We start from the raw sequence: 22,245 nt of genomic DNA on the forward strand, positions 1-22,245 counted from the left end.
CACTGCTGCGTTTATGCCCCTGTACACATGCTTGATTCTCTTTCGGAGACATAGCAATCCATAGGTTTTACGATACTTACTAGTCAGGTACATTCTTAGGCGTTTAATATGCGGTGTTGAGTCCATTTCTTTGAGCAAGGAGTAGCTCTTGTCTATTCCATATTTGACTTAAGGAACTTTATCTGTGCTCATTTCAATCTCTGGTTTTATGCAGCACCCCAACTCACCTTTACCCTTAAGCAAGCATAAGTTGGTTTTCTAAATTTGAGACCCTCTTCTGTTCTGTAATTCAATTCCTGTGTAGCCAAGTTTACATTCCGTGTATTACTGATATCTTATGATGTTTCTTTTTCTGTGTGACTTATTTCAGTTAGAATCATCATACCTGAATCCACTCATTGTGCTGCTAAGGGCCTGATGACACAGATTTCATTGCTGAGTGATATTGCTTTGTAAGTAAATACCACAACTTCTTTATCCATTTTTCACTTTCTGCGATGTTGAACTTGTACTGTAAACGAGGTTCTTGTAACCAGAGGCATCCCAAACTTTGGGGTGGCTGTGTTTTTTTGATTTTAATTTCCCTAAGCTATAGGACCATAAGTGGCAGTGCCCTAGGCTCTGTTGCTTTGTTTTTTAGATGTTTCAGGAAACACCATACACTTCTCTGGAGTGTCTGTTGGCAATTTACATCCCGCCCATCAGCATAACAAGGCTCCCAGTTCTCCATGGCCTGTCCTGCCTTTCTGGATTTTACACTTTTTTCAGATGGCCCTTTTCACCGGGGGGAAGTGAGACTTCATTGTAGTGCAGATTTCCTTTGCAAGCTTGCTTGGTTGGCCAAAAAGGGCGTATGCGTTTTTTCCTGAATATATTAAGGAAAAAACGCATACGCCCTTTTTGGCCAAGTGCATCATTGTGGACGTTCTGCCTCTTTTCCTAGGCTTTCAATGCAATTCCAGTCTACCTCCTGAAATCGGTTTCCTGCAATTCTGCCCCGCTTTCAAGTCCTCTTGGCAGCCTTACCTCAGTATATTTTTGGACGATAGCTGTCATTTATAACTCTGCAGGTTTGTGAATTACAGTGCCCCTGAGCTCCTTTCTTCAACTCGCTTTCTTTTGAGCTGGCCGCAACACCGCAGGATGGCTTCAGGCCCTAATCTGGTTCCGGCATGGCACGCTGAGCCTTTGGTTAATTCCTCTTCCTGGTGGGAAATGAGAGTTAAATTTGCCCGTCCAGACACCTCCAGCTATCCTCTCATTGGTTCTCGCTATTCCTGTTCATCTTCCGCAGAAATTGCAAACTGGGCCAAACTGTAGGTTAAAGGGACTGACTCTCCAAGTCGGGAGAGTGTTAGTAAAGCGTCTGGAATGTTGCACCCGAGTACCAGGGTACGAAAACTGAGACATATTTGAACACGTCTCCCGATCACATGGTTGATCATACTCTGGGTTCCACATGCATGTTTTAGCTGAAGGAAGAATACCTAAAACCTGGGTAGTTGAAACCCGTGGAATGGTTACCATGCAATATGACTTCAAAGGGTCTTCATTTGCTCACCGAACCTCTCCAATCCTATCACTGCTGCGTTTATGCCCCTGTACACATGCTTGATTCTCTTTCGGAGACATAGCAATCCATAGGTTTTAAGATACTTACTAGTCAGGTTCATTCTTAGGCGTTTAATATGGGGTTTTGAGTCCATTTCATTGAGCATGGAGTAGCTCTTGTCTATTCCATATTTGGCTTAAGGAACTTTATCTGTGCTCATTTCAATCTCTGGTTTTATGCAGCACCCCAACTCACCTTTACCCTTAAGCAAGAATAAGTTGGTTTTCTAAATTTGAGACCCTGTTCTGTTCTGTAATTCAGTTCCTGTGTAGCCAAGTTTACATTCTGTGTATTACTGATATCTTATGATGTTTCTTTTTCTGTGTGACTTATTTCAGTTAGAATCATCATACCTGAATCCACTCATTGTGCTGCTAAGGGCCTGATGACACAGATTTCATTGCTGAGTGATATTGCTTTGTAAGTAAATACCACAACTTCTTTATCCATTTTTCACTTTCTGCGATGTTGAACTTGTACTGTAAACGAGGTTCTTGTAAACAGAGCCGTTCCAAACTTTGGGGTGGCTGTGTCTTTTTGATTTTAATTTCCCTAAGCTATAGGACCATAAGTGGAAGTGCCCTAGGTTCTGTTGCTTTGTTTTTTAGATGTTTCAGGAAACACCATACACTTCTCCCGAGTGTCTGTTGGCAATTTACATCCCGCCCATCAGCATAACAAGGCTCCCAGTTCTCCATGGCCTGTCCTGCCTTTCTGGATTTTACACTTTTTTCAGATGGCCCTTTTGACCGGGGGGAAGTGAGACTTCATTGTAGTGCAGATTTCCTTTGCAAGCTTGCTTGGTTGGCCAAAAAGGGCGTATGCGTTTTTTCCTGAATATATTCAGGAAAAAACGCATACGCCCTTTTTGGCCAAGTGCATCATTGTGGACGTTCTGCCTCTTTTCCTATGCTTTCAATGCAATTCCAGTCTACCTCCTGAAATCGGTTTCCTGCAATTCTGCCCCGCTTTCAAGTCCTCTTGGCAGCCTTACTTCAGTCTATTTTTGGACGATAGCTGTCATTTATAACTCTGCAGGTTTGTGAATTACAGTGCCCCTGAGCTCCTTTCTTCAACTCGCTTTCTTTTGAGCTGGCCACAACACCGCATGATGGCTTCAGGCCCTAATCTGGTTCCGGCATGGCACGCTGAGCCTTTGGTTAATTCCTCTTCCTGGTGGGAAATGAGAGTTAAATTTGCCCGTCCAGACACTTCCAGCTATCCTCTCATTGGTTCTCGCTATTCCTGTTCATCTTCCGCAGAAATTGCAAACTGGGCCAAACAGTAGGTTTAAGGGACTGACTCTCCAAGTCGGGAGAGTGTTAGTAAAGCGTCTGGAATGTTGCACCCGAGTACCAGGGTACGAAAACTGAGACATAATTGAACATGTCTCCCGATCACATGGTTGATCATACTTGGGTTCCACATGCATGTTTTAGCTGAAGGAAGAATACCTAAAACCTGGGTAGTTGAAACCCGTGGAATGGTTACCATGCAATATGACTTCAAAGGGTCTTCATTTGCTCACCGAACCTCTCCAATCCTATCACTGCTGCGTTTATGCCCCTGTACACATGCTTGATTCTCTTTCGGAGACATAGCAATCCATAGGTTTTACGATACTTACTAGTCAGGTACATTCTTAGGCGTTTAATATGCGGTGTTGAGTCCATTTCTTTGAGCAAGGAGTAGCTCTTGTCTATTCCATATTTGACTTAAGGAACTTTATCTGTGCTCATTTCAATCTCTGGTTTTATGCAGCACCCCAACTCACCTTTACCCTTAAGCAAGCATAAGTTGGTTTTCTAAATTTGAGACCCTCTTCTGTTCTGTAATTCAATTCCTGTGTAGCCAAGTTTACATTCCGTGTATTACTGATATCTTATGATGTTTCTTTTTCTGTGTGACTTATTTCAGTTAGAATCATCATACCTGAATCCACTCATTGTGCTGCTAAGGGCCTGATGACACAGATTTCATTGCTGAGTGATATTGCTTTGTAAGTAAATACCACAACTTCTTTATCCATTTTTCACTTTCTGCGATGTTGAACTTGTACTGTAAACGAGGTTCTTGTAACCAGAGGCATCCCAAACTTTGGGGTGGCTGTGTTTTTTTGATTTTAATTTCCCTAAGCTATAGGACCATAAGTGGCAGTGCCCTAGGCTCTGTTGGTTTGTTTTTTAGATGTTTCAGGAAACACCATACACTTCTCTGGAGTGTCTGTTGGCAATTTACATCCCGCCCATCAGCATAACAAGGCTCCCAGTTCTCCATGGCCTGTCCTGCCTTTCTGGATTTTACACTTTTTTCAGATGGCCCTTTTGACCGGGGGGAAGTGAGACTTCATTGTAGTGCAGATTTCCTTTGCAAGCTTGCTTGGTTGGCCAAAAAGGGCGTATGCGTTTTTTCCTGAATATATTAAGGAAAAAACGCATACGCCCTTTTTGGCCAAGTGCATCATTGTGGACGTTCTGCCTCTTTTCCTAGGCTTTCAATGCAATTCCAGTCTACCTCCTGAAATCGGTTTCCTGCAATTCTGCCCCGCTTTCAAGTCCTCTTGGCAGCCTTACCTCAGTATATTTTTGGACGATAGCTGTCATTTATAACTCTGCAGGTTTGTGAATTACAGTGCCCCTGAGCTCCTTTCTTCAACTCGCTTTCTTTTGAGCTGGCCGCAACACCGCAGGATGGCTTCAGGCCCTAATCTGGTTCCGGCATGGCACGCTGAGCCTTTGGTTAATTCCTCTTCCTGGTGGGAAATGAGAGTTAAATTTGCCCGTCCAGACACCTCCAGCTATCCTCTCATTGGTTCTCGCTATTCCTGTTCATCTTCCGCAGAAATTGCAAACTGGGCCAAACTGTAGGTTAAAGGGACTGACTCTCCAAGTCGGGAGAGTGTTAGTAAAGCGTCTGGAATGTTGCACCCGAGTACCAGGGTACGAAAACTGAGACATATTTGAACACGTCTCCCGATCACATGGTTGATCATACTCTGGGTTCCACATGCATGTTTTAGCTGAAGGAAGAATACCTAAAACCTGGGTAGTTGAAACCCGTGGAATGGTTACCATGCAATATGACTTCAAAGGGTCTTCATTTGCTCACCGAACCTCTCCAATCCTATCACTGCTGCGTTTATGCCCCTGTACACATGCTTGATTCTCTTTCGGAGACATAGCAATCCATAGGTTTTAAGATACTTACTAGTCAGGTTCATTCTTAGGCGTTTAATATGGGGTTTTGAGTCCATTTCATTGAGCATGGAGTAGCTCTTGTCTATTCCATATTTGGCTTAAGGAACTTTATCTGTGCTCATTTCAATCTCTGGTTTTATGCAGCACCCCAACTCACCTTTACCCTTAAGCAAGAATAAGTTGGTTTTCTAAATTTGAGACCCTGTTCTGTTCTGTAATTCAGTTCCTGTGTAGCCAAGTTTACATTCTGTGTATTACTGATATCTTATGATGTTTCTTTTTCTGTGTGACTTATTTCAGTTAGAATCATCATACCTGAATCCACTCATTGTGCTGCTAAGGGCCTGATGACACAGATTTCATTGCTGAGTGATATTGCTTTGTAAGTAAATACCACAACTTCTTTCTCCATTTTTCACTTTCTGCGATGTTGAACTTGTACTGTAAACGAGGTTCTTGTAAACAGAGCCGTTCCAAACTTTGGGGTGGCTGTGTCTTTTTGATTTTAATTTCCCTAAGCTATAGGACCATAAGTGGAAGTGCCCTAGGTTCTGTTGCTTTGTTTTTTAGATGTTTCAGGAAACACCATACACTTCTCCCGAGTGTCTGTTGGCAATTTACATCCCGCCCATCAGCATAACAAGGCTCCCAGTTCTCCATGGCCTGTCCTGCCTTTCTGGATTTTACACTTTTTTCAGATGGCCCTTTTGACCGGGGGGAAGTGAGACTTCATTGTAGTGCAGATTTCCTTTGCAAGCTTGCTTGGTTGGCCAAAAAGGGCGTATGCGTTTTTTCCTGAATATATTCAGGAAAAAACGCATACGCCCTTTTTGGCCAAGTGCATCATTGTGGACGTTCTGCCTCTTTTCCTATGCTTTCAATGCAATTCCAGTCTACCTCCTGAAATCGGTTTCCTGCAATTCTGCCCCGCTTTCAAGTCCTCTTGGCAGCCTTACTTCAGTCTATTTTTGGACGATAGCTGTCATTTATAACTCTGCAGGTTTGTGAATTACAGTGCCCCTGAGCTCCTTTCTTCAACTCGCTTTCTTTTGAGCTGGCCGCAACACCGCAGGATGGCTTCAGGCCCTAATCTGGTTCCGGCACGGCACGCTGAGCCTTTGGTTAATTCCTCTTCCTGGTGGGAAATGAGAGTTAAATTTGCCCGACCAGACACCTCCAGCTATCCTCTCATTGGTTCTCGCTATTCCTGTTCATCTTCCGCAGAAATTGCAAACTGGGCCAAACAGTAGGTTAAAGGGACTGACTCTCCAAGTCGGGAGAGTGTTAGTAAAGCGTCTGGAATGTTGCACCCGAGTACCAGGGTACGAAAACTGAGACATATTTGAACACGTCTCCCGATCACATGGTTGATCATACTCTAGGTTCCACATGCATGTTTTAGCTGAAGGAAGAATACCTTAAACCTGGGTAGTTGAAACCCGTGGAATGGGTACCATGCAATATGACTTCAAAGGGTCTTCATTTGCTCACCGAACCTCTCGAATCCTATCACTGCTGCGTTTATGCCCCTGTACACATGCTTGATTCTCTTTCGGAGACATAGCAATCCATAGGTTTTAAGATACTTACTAGTCAGGTACATTCTTAGGCGTTTAATATGGGGTTTTGAGTCCATTTCGTTGAGCAAGGAGTAGCTCTTGTCTATTCCATATTTGGCTTAAGGAACTTTATCTGTGCTCATTTCAATCTCTGGTTTTATGCAGCACCCCAACTCACCTTTACCCTTAAGCAAGAATAAGTTGGTTTTCTAAATTTGAGACCCTGTTCTGTTCTGTAATTCAGTTCCTGTGTAGCCAAGTTTACATTCTGTGTATTACTGATATCTTATGATGTTTCTTTTTCTGTGTGACTTATTTCAGTTAGAATCATCATACCTGAATCCACTCATTGTGCTGCTAAGGGCCTGATGACACAGATTTCATTGCTGAGTGATATTGCTTTGTAAGTAAATACCACAACTTCTTTATCCATTTTTCACTTTCTGCGATGTTGAACTTGTACTGTAAACGAGGTTCTTGTAAACAGAGGCGTCCCAAACTTTGGGGTGGCTGTGTCTTTTTGATTTTAATTTCTCTAAGCTATAGGACCATAAGTGGCAGTGCCCTAGGCTCTGTTGCTTTGTTTTTTAGATGTTTCAGGAAACACCATACACTTCTCCGGAGTGTCTGTTGGCAATTTACATCCCGCCCATCAGCATAACAAGGCTCCCAGTTCTCCATGGCCTGTCCTGCCTTTCTGGATTTTACACTTTTTTCAGATGGCCCTTTTGACCGGGGGGAAGTGAGACTTCATTGTAGTGCAGATTTCCTTTGCAAGCTTGCTTGGTTGGCCAAAAAGGACGTATGCGTTTTTTCCTGAATATATTCAGGAAAAAACGCATACGCCCTTTTTGGCCAAGTGCATCATTGTGGACGTTCTGCCTCTTTTCCTATGCTTTCAATGCAATTCCAGTCTACCTCCTGAAATCGGTTTCCTGCAATTCTGCCCCGCTTTCAAGTCCTCTTGGCAGCCTTACTTCAGTATATTTTTGGACGATAGCTGTCATTTATAACTCTGCAGGTTTGTGAATTACAGTGCCACTGAGCTCCTTTCTTCAACTCGCTTTCTTTTGAGCTGGCCGCAACACTGCAGGATGGCTTCAGGCCCTAATCTGGTTCCGGCACGGCACGCTGAGCCTTTGGTTAATTCCTCTTCCTGGTGGGAAATGAGAGTTAAATTTGCCCGTCCAGACACCTCCAGCTATCCTCTCATTGGTTCTCGCTATTCCTGTTCATCTTCCGCAGAAATTGCAAACTGGGCCAAACAGTAGGTTAAAGGGACTGACTCTCCAAGTGGGGAGAGTGTTAGTAAAGCGTCTGGAATGTTGCACCCGAGTACCAGGGTACGAAAACTGAGACATATTTGAACACGTCTCCCGATCACATGGTTGATCATACTCTAGGTTCCACATGCATGTTTTAGCTGAAGGAAGAATACGTTAAACCTGGGTAGTTGAAACCCGTGGAATGGGTACCATGCAATATGACTTCAAAGGGTCTTCATTTGCTCACCGAACCTCTCCAATCCTATCACTGCTGCGTTTATGCCCCTGTACACATGCTTGATTCTCTTTCGGAGACATAGCAATCCATAGGTTTTAAGATACTTACTAGTCAAGTACATTCTTAGGCGTTTAATATGGCGTTTTGAGTCCATTTCGTTGAGCAAGGAGTATCTGTTGTCTATTCCATATTTGGCTTAAGGAACTTTATCTGTGCTCATTTCAATCTCTGGTTTTATGCAGCACTCCAACTCACCTTTACCCTTAAGCAAGAATAAGTTGGTTTTCTAAATTTGAGACCCTGTTCTGTTCTGTAATTCAGTTCCTGTGTAGCCAAGTTTACATTCTGTGTATTACTGATATCTTATGATGTTTCTTTTTCTGTGTGACTTATTTCAGTTAGAATCATCATACCTGAATCCACTCATTGTGCTGCTAAGGGCCTGATGACACAGATTTCATTGCTGAGTGATATTGCTTTGTAAGTAAATACCACAACTTCTTTATCCATTTTTCACTTTCTGCGATGTTGAACTTGTACTGTAAACGAGGTTCTTGTAAACAGAGGCGTCCCAAACTTTGGGGTGGCTGTGTCTTTTTGATTTTAATTTCTCTAAGCTATAGGACCATAAGTGGCAGTGCCCTAGGCTCTGTTGCTTTGTTTTTTAGATGTTTCAGGAAACACCATACACTTCTCCGGAGTGTCTGTTGGCAATTTACATCCCGCCCATCAGCATAACAAGGCTCCCAGTTCTCCATGGCCTGTCCTGCCTTTCTGGATTTTACATCTTTTTCAGATGGCCCTTTTGACCAGGGGGAAGTGAGACTTCATTGTAGTGCAGATTTCCTTTTCAAGCTTGCTTGGTTGGCCAAAAAGGGCGTATGCGTTTTTTCGTGAATATATTCAGGAAAAAACGCATACGCCCTTTTTGGCCAAGTGCATCATTGTGGACGTTCTGCCTCTTTTCCTATGCTTTCAATGCAATTCCAGTCTACCTCCTGAAATCGGTTTCCTGCAATTCTGCCCCGCTTTCAAGTCCTCTTGGCAGCCTTACTTCAGTCTATTTTTGGACGATAGCTGTCATTTATAACTCTGCAGGTTTGTGAATTACAGTGCCCCTGAGCTCCTTTCTTCAACTCGCTTTCTTTTGAGCTGGCCGCAACACCGCAGGATGGCTTCAGGCCCTAATCTGGTTCCGGTACGGCACGCTGAGCCTTTGGTTATTTCCTCTTCCTGGTGGGAAATGAGAGTTAAATTTGCCCGTCCAGACACCTCCAGCTAGCCTCTCATTGGTTCTCGCTATTCCTGTTCATCTTCCGCAGAAATTGCAAACTGGGCCAAACAGGAGGTTAAAGGTGCTGACTCTCCAAGTGGGGAGAGTGTTAGTAAAGCGTCTGGAATGTTGCACCCGAGTACCAGGGTACGAAAAGTGAGACATATTTAAACACGTCTCCCGATCACATGGTTGATCATACTCTAGGTTCCACATGCATGTTTTAGCTGAAGGAAGAATACCTTAAACCTGGAGAGTTAAGACCCGTGTAATGGGTACCATGCAATATGACTTCAAAGGGTCTTCATTTGCTCACCGAACCTCTCCAATCCTATCACTGCTGCGTTTATGCCCCTGTACACATGCTTGATTCTCTTTTGGAGACATAGCAATCCATAGGTTTTACGATACTTACTAGTCAGGTACATTCTTAGGCGTTTAATATGCGGTGTTGAGTCCATTTCGTTGAGCAAGGAGTAGCTCTTGTCTATTCCATATTTGACTTAAGGAACTTTATCTGTGCTCATTTCAATCTCTGGTTTTATGCAGCACCCCAACTCACCTTTACCCTTAAGCAAGCATAAGTTGGTTTTCTAAATTTGAGACCCTGTTCTGTTCTGTAATTCAGTTCCTGTGTAGCCAAGTTTACATTCCGTGTATTACTGATATCTTATGATGTTTCTTTTTCTGTGTGACTTACTTCAGTTACAATCATCATACCTGAATCCACTCATTGTGCTGCTAAGGGCCTGATGACACAGATTTCATTGCTGAGTGATATTGCTTTGTAAGTAAATACCACAACTTCTTTATCCATTTTTCACTTTCTGCGATGTTGAACTTGTACTGTAAATGAGGTTCTTGTAAACAGAGGCATCCCAAACTTTGGGGTGGCTGTGTTTTTTTGATTTTAATTTCTCTAAGCTATAGGACCATAAGTGGCAGTGCCCTAGGCTCTGTTGCTTTGTTTTTTAGATGTTTCAGGAAACACCATACACTTCTCCGGAGTGTCTGTTGGCAATTTACATCCCGCCCATCAGCATAACAAGGCTCCCAGTTCTCCATGGCCTGTCCTGCCTTTCTGGATTTTACACTTTTTTCAGATGGCCCTTTTGACCGGGGGGAAGTGAGACTTCATTGTAGTGCAGATTTCCTTTGCAAGCTTGCTTGGTTGGCCAAAAAGGGCGTATGCGTTTTTTCCTGAATATATTCAGGAAAAAACGCATACGCCCTTTTTGGCCAAGTGCATCATTGTGGACGTTCTGCCTCTTTTCCTATGCTTTCAATGCAATTCCAGTCTACCTCCTGAAATCGGTTTCCTGCAATTCTGCCCCGCTTTCAAGTCCTCTTGGCAGCCTTACTTCAGTCTATTTTTGGACGATAGCTGTCATTTATAACTCTGCAGGTTTGTGAATTACAGTGCCCCTGAGCTCCTTTCTTCAACTCGCTTTCTTTTGAGCTGGCCGCAACACCACAGGATGGCTTCAGGCCCTAATCTGGTTCCGGCACGGCACGCTGAGCCTTTGGTTAATTCCTCTTCCTGGTGGGAAATGAGAGTTAAATTTGCCCGTCCAGACACCTCCAGCTATCCTCTCATTGGTTCTCGCTATTCCTGTTCATCTTCCGCAGAAATTGCAAACTGGGCCAAACAGTAGGTTAAAGGGACTGACTCTCCAAGTCGGGAGAGTGTTAGTAAAGCGTCTGGAATGTTGCACCCGAGTACCAGGGTACGAAAACTGAGACATATTTGAACACGTCTCCCGATCACATGGTTGATCATACTCTAGGTTCCACATGCATGTTTTAGCTGAAGGAAGAATACGTTAAACCTGGGTAGTTGAAACCCGTGGAATGGGTACCATGCAATATGACTTCAAAGGGTCTTCATTTGCTCACCGAACCTCTCGAATCCTATCACTGCTGCGTTTATGCCCCTGTACACATGCTTGATTCTCTTTCGGAGACATAGCAATCCATAGGTTTTAAGATACTTACTAGTCAGGTACATTCTTAGGCGTTTAATATGGGGTATTGAGTCCATTTCGTTGAGCAAGGAGTAGCTCTTGTCTATTCCATATTTGGCTTAAGGAACTTTATCTGTGCTCATTTCAATCTCTGGTTTTATGCAGCACCCCAACTCACCTTTACCCTTAAGCAAGAATAAGTTGGTTTTCTAAATTTGAGACCCTGTTCTGTTCTGTAATTCAGTTCCTGTGTAGCCAAGTTTACATTCTGTGTATTACTGATATCTTATGATGTTTCTTTTTCTGTGTGACTTATTTCAGTTAGAATCATCATACCTGAATCCACTCATTGTGCTGCTAAGGGCCTGATGACACAGATTTCATTGCTGAGTGATATTGCTTTGTAAGTAAATACCACAACTTCTTTCTCCATTTTTCACTTTCTGCGATGTTGAACTTGTACTGTAAACGAGGTTCTTGTAAACAGAGCCGTTCCAAACTTTGGGGTGGCTGTGTCTTTTTGATTTTAATTTCCCTAAGCTATAGGATCATAAGTGGAAGTGCCTTAGGCTCTGTTGCTTTGTTTTTTGGATGTTTCAGGAAACACCATACACTTCTCCCGAGTGTCTGTTGGCAATTTACATCCCGCCCATCAGCATAACAAGGCTCCCAGTTCTCCATGGCCTGTCCTGCCTTTCTGGATTTTACACTTTTTTCAGTTGGCCCTTTTGACCGGGGGGAAGTGAAACTTCATTGTAGTGCAGATTTCCTTTGCAAGCTTGCTTGGTTGGCCAAAAAGGACGTATGCGTTTTTTCCTGAATATATTCAGGAAAAAACGCATACGCCCTTTTTGGCCAAGTGCATCATTGTGGACGTTCTGCCTCTTTTCCTATGCTTTCAACGCAATTCCAGTCTACCTCCTGAAATCGGTTTCCTGCAATTCTGCCCCGCTTTCAAGTCCTCTTGGCAGCCTTACTTCAGTATATTTTTGGATGATAGCTGTCATTTATAACTCTGCAGGTTTGTGAATTACAGTGCCCCTGAGCTCCTTTCTTCAACTCGCTTTCTTTTGAGCTGGCCGCAACACCGCATGATGGCTTCACGCCCTAATCTGGTTCCGGTACGGCACGCTGAGCCTTTGGTTATTTCCTCTTCCTGGTGGGAAATGAGAGTTAAATTGGCCCGTCCAGACACCTCCAGCTAGCCTCTCATTGGTTCTCGCTATTCCTGTTCATCTTCCACAGAAATTGCAAACTGGGCCAAACAGGATGTTAAAGGGACTGACTCTCCAAGTGGGGAGAGTGTTAGTAAAGCGTCTGGAATGTTGCACCCGAGTACCAGGGTACGAAAACTGAGACATATTTGAACACGTCTCCCGATCACATGGTTGATCATACTCTAGGTTCCAAATGCATGTTTTAGCTGAAGGAAGAATACCTTAAACCTGGAGAGTTGAGACCCGTGTAATGGGTACCATGCAATATGACTTCAAAGGGTCTTCATTTGCTCACCGAACCTCTCGAATCCTATCACTGCTGCGTTTATGCCCCTGTACACATGCTTGATTCTCTTTTGGAGACATAGCTATCCATAGGTTTTACGATACTTAGTAGTCAGGTACATTCTTAGGTGTTTAATATGCGGTGTTGAGTCCATTTCGTTGAGCAAGGAGTAGCTCTTGTCTATTCCATATTTGACTTAAGGAACTTTATCTGTGCTCATTTCAATCTCTGGTTTTATGCAGCACCCCAACTCACCTTTCCCCTTAAGCAAGCATAAGTTGGTTTTCTAAATTTGAGACCCTGTTCTGTTCTGTAATTCAGTTCCTGTGTAGCCAAGTTTACATTCCGTGTATTACTGATATCTTATGATGTTTCTTTTTCTGTGTGACTTATTTCAGTTAGAATCATCATACCTGAATCCACTCATTGTGATGCTAAGGGCCTGATGACATAGATTTCATTGCTGAGTGATATTGCTTTGTAAGTAAATACCACAACTTCTTTATCCATTTTTCACTTTCTGCGATGTTGAACTTGTACTGTAAACGAGGTTCTTGTAAACAGAGGCGTCGCAAAGTTTGGGGTGGCTGTGTCTTTTTGATTTTAATTTCCCTAAGCTATAGGACCATAAGTGGAAGTGCCCTAGGCTCTGTTGCTTTGTTTTTTAGATATTTCAGGAAACACCATACACTTCTCCCGAGTGTCTGTTGGCAATTTACATCCCGCCCATCAGCATAACAAGGCTCCCAGTTCTCCATGGCCTGTCCTGCCTTTCTGGATTTTACACTTTTTTCAGTTGGCCCTTTTGACCGGGGGGAAGTGAAACTTCATTGTAGTGCAGATTTCCTTTGCAAGCTTGCTTGGTTGGCCAAAAAGGACGTATGCGTTTTTTCCTGAATATATTCAGGAAAAAACGCATACGCCCTTTTTGGCCAAGTGCATCATTGTGGACGTTCTGCCTCTTTTCCTATGCTTTCAACGCAATTCCAGTCTACCTCCTGAAATCGGTTTCCTGCAATTCTGCCCCGCTTTCAAGTCCTCTTGGCAGCCTTACTTCAGTATATTTTTGGATGATAGCTGTCATTTATAACTCTGCAGGTTTGTGAATTACAGTGCCCCTGAGCTCCTTTCTTCAACTCGCTTTCTTTTGAGCTGGCCGCAACACCGCATGATGGCTTCACGCCCTAATCTGGTTCCGGTACGGCACGCTGAGCCTTTGGTTATTTCCTCTTCCTGGTGGGAAATGAGAGTTAAATTGGCCCGTCCAGACACCTCCAGCTAGCCTCTCATTGGTTCTCGCTATTCCTGTTCATCTTCCACAGAAATTGCAAACTGGGCCAAACAGGATGTTAAAGGGACTGACTCTCCAAGTGGGGAGAGTGTTAGTAAAGCGTCTGGAATGTTGCACCCGAGTACCAGGGTACGAAAACTGAGACATATTTGAACACGTCTCCCGATCACATGGTTGATCATACTCTAGGTTCCAAATGCATGTTTTAGCTGAAGGAAGAATACCTTAAACCTGGAGAGTTGAGACCCGTGTAATGGGTACCATGCAATATGACTTCAAAGGGTCTTCATTTGCTCACCGAACCTCTCGAATCCTATCACTGCTGCGTTTATGCCCCTGTACACATGCTTGATTCTCTTTTGGAGACATAGCTATCCATAGGTTTTACGATACTTAGTAGTCAGGTACATTCTTAGGTGTTTAATATGCGGTGTTGAGTCCATTTCGTTGAGCAAGGAGTAGCTCTTGTCTATTCCATATTTGACTTAAGGAACTTTATCTGTGCTCATTTCAATCTCTGGTTTTATGCAGCACCCCAACTCACCTTTCCCCTTAAGCAAGCATAAGTTGGTTTTCTAAATTTGAGACCCTGTTCTGTTCTGTAATTCAGTTCCTGTGTAGCCAAGTTTACATTCCGTGTATTACTGATATCTTATGATGTTTCTTTTTCTGTGTGACTTATTTCAGTTAGAATCATCATACCTGAATCCACTCATTGTGATGCTAAGGGCCTGATGACATAGGTTTCATTGCTGAGTGATATTGCTTTGTAAGTAAATACCACAACTTCTTTATCCATTTTTCACTTTCTGCGATGTTGAACTTGTACTGTAAACGAGGTTCTTGTAAACAGAGGCGTCGCAAAGTTTGGGGTGGCTGTGTCTTTTTGATTTTAATTTCCCTAAGCTATAGGACCATAAGTGGAAGTGCCCTAGGCTCTGTTGCTTTGTTTTTTAGATATTTCAGGAAACACCATACACTTCTCCCGAGTGTCTGTTGGCAATTTACATCCCGCCCATCAGCATAACAAGGCTCCCAGTTCTCCATGGCCTGTCCTGCCTTTCTGGATTTTACACTTTTTTCAGATGGCCCTTTTGACCGGGGGGAAGTGACACTTCATTGGAGTGCAGATTACCTTTGCAAGCTTGCTTGGTTGGCCAAAAAGGGCGTATGCGTTTTTTCCTGAATATATTCAGGAAAAAACGCATACGCCCTTTTTGGCCAAGTGCATCATTGTGGACGTTCTGCCTCTTTTCCTATGCTTTCAATGCAATTCCAGTCTACCTCCTGAAATCGGTTTCCTGCAATTCTGCCCCGCTTTCAAGTCCTCTAGGCAGCCTTACTTCAGTATATATTTGGACGATAGCTGTCATTTATAACTCTGCAGGTTTGTGAATTACAGTGCCCCTGAGCTCCTATCTTCAACTCGCTTTCTTTTGAGCTGGCCGCAACACCGCAGGATGGCTTCAGGCCCTAATCTGGTTCTGGCACGGCACGCTGAGCCTTTGGTTAATTCCTCTTCCTGGTGGGAAATGAGAGTTAAATTTGCCCGTCCAGACACCTCCAGCTAGCCTCTCATTGGTTCTCGCTATTCCTGTTCATCTTCCGCAGAAATTGCAAACTGGGCCAAACAGGAGGTTAAAGGGACTGACTCTCCAAGTCGGGAGAGTGTTAGTAAAGCGTCTGGAATGTTGCACCCGAGTACCAGGGTACGAAAACTGAGACATATTTGAACACATCTCCCGATCACATGGTTGATCATACTCTAGGTTCCACATGCATGTTTTAACTGAAGGAAGAATACCTTAAACCTGGGTAGTTGAAACCCGTGGAATGGGTACCATGCAATATGACTTCAAAGGGTCTTCATTTGCTCACGAACCTCTCCAATCCTATCACTGCTGCATTTATGCCCCTGTACACATGCTTGATTCTCTTTCGGAGACATAGCAATCTATAGGTTTTAAGATACTTACTAGTCAGGTACATTCTTAGGCGTTTAATATGCGGTGTTGAGTCCATTTCGTTGAGCAAGGAGTAGCTCTTGTCTATTCCATATTTGGGTTAAGGAACTTTATCTGTGCTCATTTCAATCTCTGGTTTTATGCAGCACCCCAACTCACCTTTCCCCTTAAGCAAGCGTAAGTTGTTTTTCTAAATTTGAGACCCTGTTCTGTTCTGTAATTCAGTTCCTGTGTAGCCAAGTTTACATTCCGTGTATTAGTGATATCTTATGATGTTCCTTTTTCTGTGTGACTTATTTCAGTTAGAATCATCGTACCTGAATCCACTCTTTATGCTGCTACGGGCCTGATGACATAGATTTCATTGCTGAGTGATACTGCATTGTACGTAAGTACCACAAGTTCTTTATCCATTTTTCACTTTCTGTGATATTGAACTTGTATGGTAAATGAGATTCTTGTAAACAGAGGCGTCCCAAACTTTGGGGTGGCTGTGTCTTTTTGATTTTAATTTCCCTAAGCTATAGGACCATAAGTGGAAGTGACCTTGGCTCTGTTGCTTTGTTTTTTGGATGTTTCAGGAAACACCATACACTTCTCCCGAGTGTGTGTTGGCAGTTTACATCCCGTCCATCAGCATAACAAGGCTCCCAGTTCTCCATGGCCTGTCCTGCCTTTCTGGATTTTACACTTTTTTCAGATGGCCCTTTTGACCGGGGGGAAGTGAGACTTCATTGTAGTGCAGATTTCTTTTGCAAGCTTGCTTGGTTGGCCAAAAAGGGCGTATGCGTTTTTTCCTGAATATATTCAGGAAAAAACGCATACGCCCTTTTTGGCCAAGTGCATCATTGTGGACGTTCTGCCTCTTTTCCTATGCTTGAAATGCAATTCCAGTCTACCTCCTGAAATCGGTTTCCTGCAATTCTGCCCCGCTTTCAAGTCCTCTTGGCCGCCTTACTTCAGTATATTTTTGGACGATAGCTGTCATTTATAACTCTGCAGGTTTGTGAATTACAGTGCCCCTGAGCTCCTTTCTTCAACTCGCTTTCTTTTGAGCAGGCCGCAAAACCGCAGGATGGCTTCAGGCCCTAATCTGGTTCCGGCACGGCACACTGAGCCTTTGGTTATTTCCTCTTCCTGGTGGGAAATGAGAGTTAAATTTGCCCGTCCAGACACCTCCAGCTAATCTCTCATTGGTTCTCGCTATTCCTGTTCATCTTCCGCAGAAATTGCAAACTTGGGCAAACAGGAGGTTAAAGGCGCTGACTCTCCAAGTGGGGAGAGTGTTAGTAAAGCGTCTGGAATGTTGCACCCGAGTACCAGGGGAGAAGCACTGAGACATATTTGAACACGTCTCCCGTTCACACGGTTGATCATACTCTGGGTTCCACATGCATGTTTTAGCTGAAGGAAGAATACCTTAAACCTGGAGAGTTGAGACCCGTGGAATGGGTACCATGCAATATGATTTCAAAGGGTCTTCATTTGCTCACCGAACCTCTCCATTCCTATCACTGCTGCATTTACGCCCCTGTACACATGCTTGATTCTCTTTTGGAGACATAGCAATCCATAGGTTTTAAGGTACTTACTAGTCAGGTACATTCTTAGACGTTTAATATGGGGTGTTGAGTCCATTTCGTTGAGCAAGGATTAGCTCTTGTCTATTCCATATTTGGCTTAAGGAACTTTATCTGTGCTCATTTCAATCTCTGGTTTTATGCAGCACCCCAACTCACCTTTCCCCTTAAGCAAGCATAAGATGGTTTTCTAAATTTGAGACCCTGTTCTGTTTTGGAATTCTGTTCCTGTGTAGCCAAGTTTACATTCCGTGTATTAGTGATATCTTATGATGTTTCTTTTTCTGTGTGACTTATTTCAGTTAGAATCATCGTACCTGAATCCACTCATTATGCTGCTACGGGCCTGATGACATAGATTTCATTGCTGAGTGATACTGCATTGTACGTAAGTACCACAAGTTCTTTATCCATTTTTCACTTTCTGTGATATTGAACTTGTACGGTAAACGAGGTTCTTGTAAACAGAGGCGTCCCAAACTTTGGGGTGGCTGTGTCTTTTTGATTTTAATTTCCCTAAGCTATAGGACCATAAGTGGAAGTGCCCTAGGCTCTGTTGGTTTGTTTTTTCGATGTTTCAGGAAACACCATACACTTCTCCCGAGTGTCTGTTGGCAATTTACATCCCGCCCATCAGCATAACAAGGCTCCCAGTTCTCCATGGCCTGTCCTGCCTTTCTGGATTTTACACTTTTTTCAGATGGCCCTTTTGACTGGGGGGAAGTGAGACTTCATTGTAGTGCAGATTTCCTTTGCAAGCTTGCTTGGTTGGCCAAAAAGGGCGTATGCGTTTTTTCCTGAATATATTCAGGAAAAAACGCATAAGCCCTTTTTGGCCAAGTGCATCATTGTGGACGTTCTGCCTCTTTTCCTATGCTTTCAATGCAATTCCAGTCTACCTCCTGAAATCGGTTTCCTGCAATTCTGTCCCGCTTTCAAGTCCTCTTGGCAGCCTTACTTCAGTATATTTTTGGACGATAGCTGTCATTTATAACCCTGCAGTTTTGTGAATTACAGTGCCCCTGAGCTCCTTTCTTCAACTCGCTTTCTTGTTAGCTGGCCGCAACACCGCAGGATGGCTTCAGGCCCTAATCTTGTTCCGGCATATCACGATGAGCCTTTGGTTAATTCCTCTTCCTGGTGGGAAATGAGAGTTAAATTTGCCCGTCCAGACACTTCCAGCTAGTCTCTCATTGATTCTCGCTATTCCTGTTCTTCTTCCACAGAAATTGCAAACTGGTCCAAACAGGATGTTAAAGAGACTGACTCTCCAAGTCGGGAGAGTGTTAGTAAAGCGACTGGAATGTTGCACCCGAGTACCAGGGTACGAAAACTGAGACATATTTGAACACGTCTCCCATTCACACGGTTGATCATACTCTGGGTTCCACATGCATGTTTTAGCTGAAGGAAGAATACCTTAAACCTGGTGAGGTGAGACCTGTGTAATGGGTACCATGCAATATGACTTCAAAGGGTCTTCATTTGCTCACCGAACCTCTCCAATCCTATCACTGCTGCGTTTATGCCCCTGTACACACGCTTGATTCTCTTTTGGAGACATAGCAATACATAGGTTTTAAGATACTTACTAGTCAGGTATATTCTTAGGCGTTTAATATGGGGTGTTGAGTCCATTTCGTTGAGCAAGGAGTAGCTCTTGTCTATTCCATATTTGGCTTAAGGAACTTTATCTGTGCTCATTTCAATCTCTGGTTTTATGCAGCACCCCAACTCACCTTTCCCCTTAAGCAAGCATAAGTTGGTTTTCTAGATTTGAGACCCTGTTCTGTTTTGGAATTCAGTTCCTCTGTAGCCAAGTTTACATTCCATGTATTAGTGATATCCTATGATGTTTCTTTTTCTGTGTGACTTATTTCAGTTAGAATCATCCTACCTGAATCCACTCATTATGCTGCTACGGGCCTGATGACATAGATTTCATTGCTGAGTGATACTGCATTGTACGTAAGTACCACAAGTTCTTTATCCATTTTTCACTTTCTGTGATATTGAACTTGTACGGTAAACGAGGTTCTTGTAAACAGAGCCGTTCCAAACTTTGGGGTGGCTGTGTCTTTTTGATTTTAATTTCCCTAAGCTATAGGACCATAAGTGGAAGTGCCCTAGGCTCTGTTGCTTTGTTTTTTAGATGTTTCAGGAAACACCATACACTTCTCCAGAGTGTCTGTTGGCAATTTACATCCCGCCCATCAGCATAACAAGGCTCCCAGTTCTCCATGGCCTGTCCTGCCTTTCTGGATTTTACACTTTTTTCAGATGGCCCTTTTGACCGGGGGGAAGTGAGACTTCATTGTAGTGCAGATTTCCTTTGCAAGCTTGCTTGGTTGGCCAAAAAGGGCGTATGCGTTTTTTCATGAATATATTCAGGAAAAATCGCATACGCCCTTTTTGGCCAAGTGCATCAATGCGGACATTCTGCCTCTTTTCCTATGCTTTCAATGCAATTCCAGTCTACCTCCTGAAATTGGTTTACTGCAATTCTGCCCCGCTTTCAAGTCCTCTTGGCAGCCTTACTTCAGTATATTTTTGGACGATAGCTGTCATTTATAACTCTGCAGGTTTGTGAATTACAGTGCCCCTGAGCTCCTTTCTTCAACTCGCTTTCTTGTGAGCTGGCCGCAACACCGCAGGATGGCTTCAGGCCCTAATCTGCTTCCGGCACGGCACGCTGAGCCTTTGGCTAATTCCTCTTCCTGATGGGAAATGAGAGTTAAATTTGCCCGTCCAGACACCTCCAGCTAGTCTCTCATTTGTTCTCCCTATTCCTGTTCATCTTCCGCAGAAATTGCAAACTGGGCCAAACAGGAGGTTAAAGGCGCTCACTCTCCAAGTGGGGAGAGTGTTAGTAAAGCATCTGGAATGTTGCACCCGAGTACCAGGGGAGGAAAACTGAGACATATTTGAACACGTCTCCCGTTCACACGGTTGATCATACTCTGGGTTCCACATGCATGTTTTAGCTGAAGGAAGAATACCTAAAACATGGAGAGTTGAGACCTGTGTAATGGGTACCATGCAATATGACTTCAAAGGGTCTTCATTTGCTCACCGAACCTCTCCAATCCTATCACTGCTGCGTTTATGCCCCTGTACACATGCTTGATTCTCTTTTGGAGACATAGCAATCCATAGGTTTTAAGATACTTACTAGTCAAGTACATTCTTAGGCGTTTAATATGGGGTGTTGAGTCCATTTCGTTGAGCAAGGAGTAGCTCTTGTCTATTCCATATTTGGCTTAAGGAACTTTATCTGTGCTCATTTCGATCTCTGGTTTTATGCAGCACCCCAACTCACCTTTCCCCTTAAGCAAGCATAAGTTGGTTTTCTAAATTTGAGACCTTGTTCTGTTCTGTAATTCAGTTCCTGTGTAGCCAAGTTTACATTCCGTGTATTACTGATATCTTATGATGTTTCTTTTTCTGTGTGACTTATTTCAGTTAGAATCATCATACCTGAATCCACTCATTGTGCTGCTAAGGGCCTGATGACATAGATTTCATTGCTGAGTGATATTGTTTTGTAAGTAAATACCACAAATTCTTTATCCATTTTTCACATTCTGCGATGTTGAACTTGTACTGTAAACGAGGTTCTTGTAAACAGAGGCGTCCCAAACTTTGGGGTGGCTGTGTCTTTTTGATTTTAATTTCCCTAAGCTATAGGACCATAAGTGGCAGTGCCCTAAGCTCTGTTGCTTTGTTTTTTAGATGTTTCAGGAAACACCATACACTTCTCCCGATTGGTTGTTGGCAATTCACATCCCGCCCATCAGCATAACAAGGCTCCCAGTTCTCCATGGCCTGTCCTGCCTTTCTGGATTTTACACTTTTTTCAGATGGCCCTTTTGACCGGGGGGAAGTGAGACTTCATTGTAGTGCAGATTTCCTTTGCAAGCTTGCTTGGTTGGCCAAAAAGGGCGTATGCGTTTTTTCCTGAATATATTCAGGAAAAAACGCATACGCCCTTTTTGGCCAAGTGCATCATTGTGGACGTTCTGCCTCTTTTCCTATGATTTCAATACAATTCCAGTCTACCTCCTGAAATCGGTTTCCTGCAATTCTGCCCCGTTTTCAAGTCCTCTTGGCAGCCTTACTTCAGTCTATTTTTGGACGATAGCTGTCATTTATAACTCTGCAGGTTTGTGAATTACAGTGCCCCTGAGCTCCTATCTTCAACTCGCTTTCTTTTGAGCTGGCCGCAACACCGCAGGATGGCTTCAGGCCCTAATCTGGTTCCGGCACGGCACGCTGAGCCTTTGGTTAATTCCTCTTCCTGGTGGGAAATGAGAGTTAAATTTGCCCGTCCAGACACCTCCAGCTAGCCTCTCATTGGTTCTCGCTATTCCTGTTCATCTTCCGCAGAAATTGCAAACTGGGCCAAACAGGAGGTTAAAGGGACTGACTCTCCAAGTCGGGAGAGTGTTAGTAAAGCGTCTGGAATGTTGCACCCGAGTACCAGGGTACGAAAACTGAGACATATTTGAACACGTCTCCCGATCACATGGTTGATCATACTCTAGGTTCCACATGCATGTTTTAACTGAAGGAAGAATACCTTAAACCTGGGTAGTTGAAACCCGTGGAATGGGTACCATGCAATATGACTTCAAAGGGTCTTCATTTGCTCACCGAACCTCTCCAATCCTATCACTGCTGCGTTTATGCCCCTGTACACATGCTTGATTCTCTTTCGGAGACATAGCAATCCATAGGTTTTAAGATTCTTACTAGTCAGGTACATTCTTAGGCGTTTAATATGCGGTGTTGAGTTCATT

The 22,245-nt window shown here is 43.5% G+C and overlaps 1 long non-coding RNA gene across 48 annotated transcripts in view; it reads left to right on the top strand.

Moving 5' to 3' along the window:
- The window catches only part of LOC307181221, a 2,056,127-nt gene that overhangs the window by 1,409,552 nt on the left and 624,330 nt on the right, over positions 1-22,245 (top strand). For 3 of the 48 annotated variants that reach the window (XR_013826170.1, XR_013826129.1, XR_013826132.1), the window contains one exon: positions 19,329-19,414. The exons of the other annotated variants lie outside the window; for them this stretch is intronic. This is a non-coding gene — a long non-coding RNA (uncharacterized lncRNA). The remainder of the gene's footprint in view (positions 1-19,328; positions 19,415-22,245) is intronic. 48 annotated transcript variants of the gene reach the window in all.

This window comes from Stenella coeruleoalba (genome assembly GCF_951394435.1).
Source record: "Stenella coeruleoalba genome assembly, contig: scaffold_47, whole genome shotgun sequence".
Taxonomy (NCBI): domain Eukaryota; kingdom Metazoa; phylum Chordata; class Mammalia; order Artiodactyla; family Delphinidae; genus Stenella; species Stenella coeruleoalba.